Source organism: Lolium perenne, chromosome 5 (assembly GCF_019359855.2).
Source record: "Lolium perenne isolate Kyuss_39 chromosome 5, Kyuss_2.0, whole genome shotgun sequence".
Lineage (NCBI taxonomy): Eukaryota > Viridiplantae > Streptophyta > Magnoliopsida > Poales > Poaceae > Lolium > Lolium perenne.
Genome location: NC_067248.2, coordinates 249106236 through 249115793, shown reverse-complemented (window position 1 = coordinate 249115793; position 9558 = coordinate 249106236).

The following is a 9558-nucleotide window of genomic DNA, read 5'->3' as shown; positions in this document are numbered from 1 at the left end:
ATTGTCATGCCCTCTCTATTTGTCAATTGCCCGACTGTAATTTGTTCACCCAACATGCTATTTATCTTATGGGAGAGACACCTCTAGTGAACTGTGGACCCCGGTCCTATTCTTTACATCGCATACAATCTACTGCAATACTTGTTCTTTACTGTTTTCTGCAAACAATCATCTTCCACACAATACGGTTAATCCTTTGTTACAGCAAGCCGGTGAGATTGACAACCTCACTGTTTCGTTGGGGCAAAGTACTTTGGTTGTGTTGTGCAGGTTCCACGTTGGCGCCGGAATCCCTGGTGTTGCGCCGCACTACATCCCGCCGCCATCAACCTTCAACGTGCTTCTTGGCTCCTCCTGGTTCGATAAACCTTGGTTTCTTTCTGAGGGAAAACTTGCTACTGTCTGCATCACACCTTCCTCTTGGGGTTCCCAACGGACGTGTGTTAATTGCACGCATCAAGCTCTTTTTCTGGCGCCGTTGCCGGGGATCTGAAGAAAAGTTACACCCCAGAGATTTCCAACTCCCACGGCAACAGCTCTTTTTCTGGCGCCGTTGCCGGGGAGATCAAGACACGCTGCAAGGGGAGTCTCCACTTCCCAATCTCTTTACTTTTTTTTGTCTTGCTTTATTTTATTTACTACCTGGTTTGCTGCACTTAAACAAAATACAAAAAAATTAGTTGCTAGCTTTACTTTATTTATTGTCTTGCTCTCTATATCAAAAACACAAAAAAATTAGTTACTTGCATTTACTTTATTTACCTTTTGTTTATTTCATCATGTTTCCTCCTAACTACACTCTAAAAGACATACCGGTAGGCCGAGGGTCTATAATTGGAAGAGATAATATAGAAGATTTTTTCACTCATGTTAGTACCGCTGAAGATTTTGAAGATAGACACTTGGCAGAACTTGCTCCTACTTATGAAATTGCTGCTGCTTCTTTAGTTCGCATGTTGGAAACTAAATTTGTTAATCTCAATCCTATAATCCAACACATGTTTCTCACACTCGGTGATATGGAGGAAGGGGAAAAGAAAGATTTTATTTTAGAAACCCTTCTTAAAGAATTTGGTGGTGTAGCAAGAGAGGCTAGAAAGGTCTTTATTAAATACAATATGCTTGGCTCTTATACCAATTTTGTTAGTATCCTTGAAAAGATGGACAAGGAGAGAGTAAAGTACACTAATAATGTTAATGATGTAGGGGATATTAAGACATCAATACCTTGCAAGCTTGCAGGAATGTTTGAGGCATTAGAAAATAACTATGGTTGGCTTGTTCCTGAAAATTTGTTTGATGAGAATAGCAAGCCTAAGAGTAATGAAAAGGGAGCCTCTGAAACTTACATAGATAAGATAACATGCATTGTTGAGGCAACTCCCAACACCCAAGGTAATGCCGATGCTTCATCTCTTGATAATACTTGATTTACACTTTCTGCGCCTAGCTGAAAGGCGTTAAAGAAAAGCGCTTATGGGAGACAACCCATGTTTTTACTACAGTACTTTGTTTTATATTTGACTCTTGGAAGTTGTTTACTACTGTAGCAACCTCTCCTTATCATGTTTTTGTGCCAAGTAAAGTCTCTATGGTAAAGTTGATGCTAGATTTGGATTGCTGCACAGAAACAGCATTGCTGTCTGTCACGAATTCGCGCAGAAGTCACTGTAAAAAAATCAAAAAAATCTGCAAATTTACATGCGTGATCCTCAGATATGTACGCAACTTTCATTAGTTTTGAGTTTTTACGTTTGAGCAAGTTAAGTGCCCCTTCCAGGTTCATCTTTACGGACTGTTCTGTTTTTGACAGATTCTGCCTTTTATTTCGCATTGCCTCTTTTGCAATGTTGGATGAATTTCTTTGATCCATTAATGTCCAGTAGCTTTGTGCAATGTCCAGAAGTGTTAAGAATGATTGTGTCACCTCTGAACATGTGGATTTTTATTGTGCACTAACCCTCTAATGAGTTTGCTTGAAGTTTGGTGTGAAGGAAGTTTTCAAGGGTCAAGAGAGGAGTATGATATACTATGATCAAGAGGAGTGAAAGCTCTAAGCTTGGGGATGCCCCGGTGGTTCACCCCTGCATATTTTAAGAAGACTCAAGCGTCTAACCTTGGGGATGCCCAAGGCATCCCCTTCTTCATCGACAACATCATCAGGTTCCTCCCCTGAAACTATATTTTTATTCAGTCACATCTTATGTACTTTGCTTGGAGCGTCTGTTTGTTTTTGTTTTTGTTTTTGTTTGAATAAAATAGATCCTAGCATTCATTGTGTGGGAGAGAGACACGCTCCGCTGTTGCATATGGACAAATATGTCCTTAGGCTTTACTCATAGTATTCATGGCGAAGGTTGAATCTTCTTCGTTAAATTGTTATATGGTTGGAATCGGGAAATGCTACATGTAGTCATTCTAAAATGTCTTGAATAATTTGATACTTGGAAATTGTTGTGCTCATGTTTAAGCTCTTGCATCATATACTTTGCACCCATTAATGAAGAAATACATAGAGCTTGCTAAAATTTGGTTTGCATATTTGGTCTCTCTAAAGTCTAGATAATTTCTAGTATTGAGTTTTGAACAACAAGGAAGACGGTGTAGAGTCTTATAATGTTTACAATATGTCTTTTATGTGAGTTTTGCTGCACTGGTTCATCCTTGTGTTTGTTTCAAATAAACCTTGCTAGCCTAAACCTTGTATCGAGAGGGAATACTTCTCATGCATCCAAAATCCTTGAGCCAACCACTATGCCATTTGTGACCACCATACCTACCTACTACATGGTATTTCTCCGCCATTCCAAAGTAAATTGCTTGAGTGCTACCTTTAAAATTCCATCATTCGCCTTTGCAATATATAGCTCATGGGACAAAATAGCCTTAAAAACTATTGTGGTATTGAATATGTACTTATGCACTTTATCTCTTATTAAGTTGTTTGTTGTGCGATAACCATTTTCGTTGGGACGCCATCAACTCTTTGTTGAATATCATGTGAGTTGCTATGCATGTTCGTCTTGTCTGAAGTAAGGGCGGTTTTCACAATCAAATGGTTTGAGTATGCATACTGTTAGAGAAGAACATTGGGCCGCTAACTAAAGCCATGAATCATGGTGGAAGTTTCAGTTTGGACATAAAACCTCAATCTCTTATGAGAATATTAACTGTTGTTGAATGCTTAAGCATTAAAAGAGGAGTCCATTATCTGTTGTCTATGTTGTCCCGGTATGGGTGTCTAAGTTGAAGAATGATCAAAAGCGAGAAATCCAATGCGAACTTTCTCCTTAGACCCTTGTACAGGCGGCATAGAGGTGCCCCTTTGTGACACTTGGTTGAAACATATGTTATGCAATGATGATCAGTGTTAACTCAAGCTAATTAGGACAAGGTGCGAGCACTATTAGTACACTATGCATGAGGCTTGCAACTTGTAAGATATAATTTACATGATACATATGCTTTATTACTACCGTTGACAAAATTGTTTCATGTTTTCAAAACCAAAGCTCTAGCACAAATATAGCAATCGATGCTTTCCTCTTTGAAGGACCTTTCTTTTACTTTTATGTTGAGTCAGTTCACCTATTTCTCTCCACCTCAAGAAGCAAACACTTGTGTGAACTGTGCATTGATTCATACATACTTGCATATTGCACTTGTTATATTACTTTACATTGACACTATCCATGAGATATACATGTTATAAGTTGAAAGCAACCGCTGAAACTTAATCTTCCTTTGTGTTGCTTCAATACCTTTACTTTGATTTATTGCTTTATGAGTTAACTCTTATGCAAAACTTATTGATGCTTGTCTTGAAGTACTATTCATGAAAAGTCTTTGCTTTATGATTCATTTGTTTACTCATGTCATTACCATTGTTTTGATCGCTGCATTCATTACATATGCTTACAATAGTATGATCAAGGTTATGATGGCATGTCACTCCAGAAATTATCTTTGTTATCGTTTACCTGCTCGGGACGAGCAGGAACTAAGCTTGGGGATGCTGATACGTCTCCGACGTATCGATAATTTCTTATGTTCCATGCCACATTACTGATGATATCTACATGTTTTATACACATTATATGTCGTATTTATGCATTTTTCGGCACTAACCTATTAACAAGATGCCGACGAGCCAGTTGCTGTTTTCTGCTGTTTTTGGTTTCAGAAATCCTAGTAAGGAAATATTCTCGGAATTGGACGAAATCAACGCCCAGGGGCCTATTTTTACACGAAGCTTCCAGAAGACCGAGAGGGAAAGGAAGTGGGGCCACGAGGCGCCGACACAATAGGGCGGCGCGGCCCAAGCCCTGGCCGCACCGGCCTAGCGTGTGGGGCCCTCGTGTGGCCCCCTGCGTTGCCCTTCCGCCTACTTAAAGCCTCCGTCGCGAAACCCCCAGTACCGAGAGCCACGATACGGAAAACCTTCCAGAGACGCCGCCGCCGCCAATCCCATCTTGGGGGATTCAGGAGATCGCCTCCGGCACCCTGCCGGAGAGGGGAATCATCTCCCGGAGGACTCTTCATCGCCATGATCGCCTCCGTAGTGATGAGTGAGTAGTTGTTGCCTGCCAAAACCCACCGGCGAGCAGTGGTTAAGCAACACGAAGAGCCGGGAGACTCCCAAGACTGCTAAGTGGGCCCTGGTGCCTCGCGTCGTCCCGCAAAGTCCCAGCACACGTCCTAGCGGTTGCAAGGGCGTGCCACCTGACCTATACCTGATCAGGAAGGTGTTGGATTGCTTCGATTAGTCTCCTGCATGGTAGACACGTAAACATTAAATACGAGCCCGATCGGCTCTCAGGTTGCCCTGTGGATCGGCTCAAAGAGCCGATCGCCCCATGGTTCACGTTGGATTTACGATGACATGGGGATCCTGCTTGATCAAAACAAAGCTAAACCAATCTACGACAGTTTAGGGTTTTCACCGCATAATCGGAACATCCTACGCGTAGTTGGGCCTAGCAGATACGAAAGATGATGGAAACTATTCCTAAAAAAGGCCTAAAAACCAACATTAAGTCAATTCCCGGAACATCCCTTGTAGGAACGGTAAAACAACACCTCACGCACTACCGGATCATCCAACCCCAGCATAAGGCCTAATCATGCAGATATTAAACTAATCCTTGAAGAACAAGGAACAACTATAACGGATCGGATCTACTAAGTAACGAACAAGCAAGGTGCTGCCCTTACACCTAGATAGGTGTAAGGGCAGCTAGATATCGAGGGACGGCATTGCTAAGTAAATATGCATAAGAAAAGCATCAATGCAAGCCCCAAAACATCTATGATAAGTAGTGCTACTCGCCATCAACAACGCTTCAGCACGAGTAACACAAGGTAACGACTAAACGTATACTGCCTAGATCGCAAGATGCGATCTAGGCAGCATGATGCTTACCCGGAAGAAACCCTCGAAATAAGGGGTGGCGATGCGCCTGGTTTGTGTTTGTTGTGAACGTGATTGTCCTCCTTTCTCAATAACCCTAGGTACATATTTATAGTCCAAGGGACTTTCTAATTCGGAAATAAACTAACCCGTGTACGGGCTAGACTCTATCTTTTAATTCTAACCGACACGATCTAATAATATACAGATACACGGGCAATCTAGCCCAAACTTCTTGTACAAGGCCGGTTCGAGAGTATCTTTCATGTATATCTTCTAAGCCCATCTCAATTACAGCCCATCTCCTGATTCGGCCAAAATCTGGTGATAACACATGCCCCCCTGGTTTTGGCAATGATAATTTCAAAACCACTCTGTTTTTCTTCGTCGGGTCATGTCGTGGCAGAGCAGAACCGTCGCAGTATCCTTTATCATGACGCCTTGCCTTCTCAACTTCTCTGCACGATTTGACAGTTCTTTGGCACCACTTCCTCGGAAACTGCTGCAGCATTAACTCCCCCATATCCCATTATTTAACCGCGTCGAACAGTTCGCCACTTCATCCCCTTGCTCTGTTCTGGCCATCGGCACCAAGAAACCCCAATCTCAGAGCAATGTCTTCCTCCTCTTCCTCCTCCGCCTCGTCGGATCTTTCCTCCCAGTCCTTCTCCTCCTCCTCCTCCTCCTCCTCCCGCGAACCCACGCCAGAGTGGGATCCGATGGCGGCTCTGATGGCGGCGCACGACGAGCGCGCCCCAGAGGAGTGGGACCAGGAGGACCACGCCTCCTCCGTCTGGTCCGAGGACGACAAGTCCTTGACCAGCGGAGATGAAGACCTCCAGTTCCTCGCTGATGGGGAACTGGAATCGGAGAGCGAGGACGACTCGTTCTCCTGGGACGATTACACCTCCTCCGAGGAAGAGGAGGAGGAAGACGATGACGACGACTCCCTCGAGGATTACCCACCGGCGAAGCGCTTCCGCGCCGGGTCCGACAACGACGACGACGATGATGAAGATGAGGAGGCCCCCAATGAGGGCCACTGGAGCAGCGACGAGGAGCCCGCCGGCGGAGCTCCGATGACGACGATGAGGGCAGCGACGGCCCGTAGACTAGGATCTACTAGTACAGGCCTAGTAATAGTAGTAGCAGATTGGTCAATAGACCTTTCTTTTGTTCTTCCTCCCTTGAGCAATCGGCTCTTTCTTTGTAAGAAACCCTATTATTAATGAAGAAAATATTCCCCTATTAATTTTGCTTTCTCGTCAATTTTGCCGATTGTCAAACGAAGTCGCTGCACAAAGAGCCGATGGCAGGGCATCGGTCTGCACTATAAACACGATTTGAGGCCGAACAGTTGCCTATTCACACGGACAAACAGATCCAATCCATGTCCAAACCATCCTCCAACCTCAAACGCGCAGATTCAACTCCTCAGCAAATCCACTGGGAGATTCGTTTCAGATGTCATGATCTCTGGCCTGAAACCGATCTGTTAACCTGCTCAATTGAGCTTGTTCCTCTAGAGTCGATGGCAATGCATCGGCTTTTTTATTATTCTGAAGTCGATGTCCGTGCATCGGCTGTGACTTGTATAAAAAAAAATTTTACTGGCCGATTTCATGAATCGGCCCCCACATTTCACGGTTCGTCATCCCACATGCTTGGGAAATATTTCTTGAGATGTTGACCATTGACAGCTACTGGGAACTTCACGCCATCCAACTGCTCAAGCATGTATGCATTACCCTTCAACACTTGGTCAACTTTGTACGGGCCATGCCAATTTGGAGACCATTTACCATACACTTTATCCTTCGTCCCCAATGGCAATACAGCTTCCCATACCAGATCACCAACTTGGAACTCCTTTGGCTTCACCTTCTTATTATATGCGCGAGCCACCTTGGCTTTATTCTCCTTGATTTTCTCAAGCGACCATAGTCTGAGTTCCGTTACATCCTCAATACTGTCACTCATCAGGGCTGCATATTCTTCAGTAGTCAAATCATTCTGAAACGTTATCCGTCTCGACCCAGCCTTGATTTCCCAGGGTAACACAGCTTCTTGTCCATAGACCAGCTGGTATGGCGAGGTTTTTATTGCTCCATGACACGACATGCGATAAGCCCACAAAGCTTTTGACAATACCTCATGCCATCATCTAGGGTGCTCGTCGATTTTCCTCTTAATCAGCTTGATCAGGCTCTTGTTGGACGCTTCAGCCTGCCCATTTGCTTGAGCATAGTATGGAGACGATCGGATCAGCTTGATTCCCATATCCTCGCAGAATTTTTTAAACTCCTTAGAAACGAAAACCGAACCTCCATCGGTCGTGATAGTCTGGGGAATCCCGAATCTATGAATGACATGTTCCAACACGAAACTGATGACATCCTTCGATGCTACTGACTTCATAGGGACGGCCTCCACCCATTTAGTGAAGTAATCTGTGATGGCCAGAACCCATTCATGGTTTTTGCTCGATGGAGGATGAATTTTGCCGATCATATCCATGCCCCAACCTCGGAATGGCCAAGGTTTGATGATAGGATCCATTGCTGATGCGGGTACCATCTGAATGCTCCCAAACTTCTGACATGCTTGACACCCTTTATAGTACTGGAAACAATCTTCAAGCATGGTGGGCCAATAAAATCCCGATCGCCTGATCAGCCACTTCATCTTAGCCGATTGGTGAGTTCCACAGGCACCCTCATGCACCTCATGCAAGAGCCGATTGGACTCGGCTGGTCCCAAACATTTGAGAAGTAATCCTTCCAATGTCCTGTAGAACATGTCATCGCCAATCAGTACGTACTTCATGGCCCTATATCTTATCCGTTTAGGTGCCCCCCGAGCCGGATCTTTCAAGTAATTGAAGATATCGGCTCTCCAATCATCTGGTTCCATGAACTGCACCTGAAAATCGGCTCCATCGGCTACGTCCTTGTATCCTGACGCTGTCTGTGCGAGATCGTTTGCCTCGGTATTTTGCGACCTTGGGATCCAACTGAAGTTTATATACCTGAACTGTGCCATCAGCTCACGGCATTGGATCCATAATGGGAAGAGCGACTCGCTCTCACACTTGTACTCTTCCGTGAGTTGAGAAATCACCAATTTGGAATCTCCAAAGATCTCAACCGCTTCTGCCCCAGCGTCCAATAGCAACTCCATTCCCTTGTATATCGCTTCATACTCAGCAACATTGTTGGTGCAAGGGGTAGATATCCTGATGGAGAAGGAAAATGTTGCCCCCCGAGGCGACACGAGTAACACGCCGATGCCGCAACCATCCTCATAGACCGATCCATCGAAGAACATGGCCCATGCACGCACAGATAGTGCTGCCACGTCCGTGTTTATTCGTTCAGCAATAAGATCGGCCAACGCTTGTCCCTTAACTGCTTTCGCAGGTTGATACCGGATATCAAATTCCGATAACGCAAACATCCATTTGCCGAGTCGGCCTTTCAACACAGGGGCCGACAAAGATGTGCTTGATGACATCCGATTTGCATATGACGATGATTTCTGCCGACAAGAAGATGTGCTGAATCTTGGTGCAGGTGAAAAATAGACAGAGGCACAACTTCTCAATTTCGGGGTACCTCGTTTCTGCATCCAACATCCTTCTGCTGAGGTAGAAAACCACTTTTTCCAGACCATCATAAACCTGCACCACCACTGATGCGATGGAGGTGTCAGCTACTGACAAGTAAATGTAGAATGGTCTGTCTTGCTGTGGCGGAACTAACACAGGTGGTTTCGTTAGGTACTCCTTAATATCGTCAAATGCTTGTTGTTGCTCTGCCCCCCAGCGAAACTCCTCATCAGACTTGATTTTGACCAATCCCATGAACGGCTCGATTCGTCCTGATAAGTTGGAGATAAACCTTCTGACGAAATTAATTTTGCCGATGAGACATTGGAGCTCCTTCTTCGTGGTGGGTGGCTTCATCGTTCGCACTGCCTCTTGACTTTTCAGGCCGATCTCAATTCCACGTTCATGAACCAAGAAACCCAGGAACTGACCGGCCGTCACACCAAAGGCACACTTCTTTGGATTCATTCTTAGTCCAAACTTCCTAGTTCGGTCCAGGACGTGTCGCAAATCCTCCAAGTGTCCACCCATCGAAACAGAC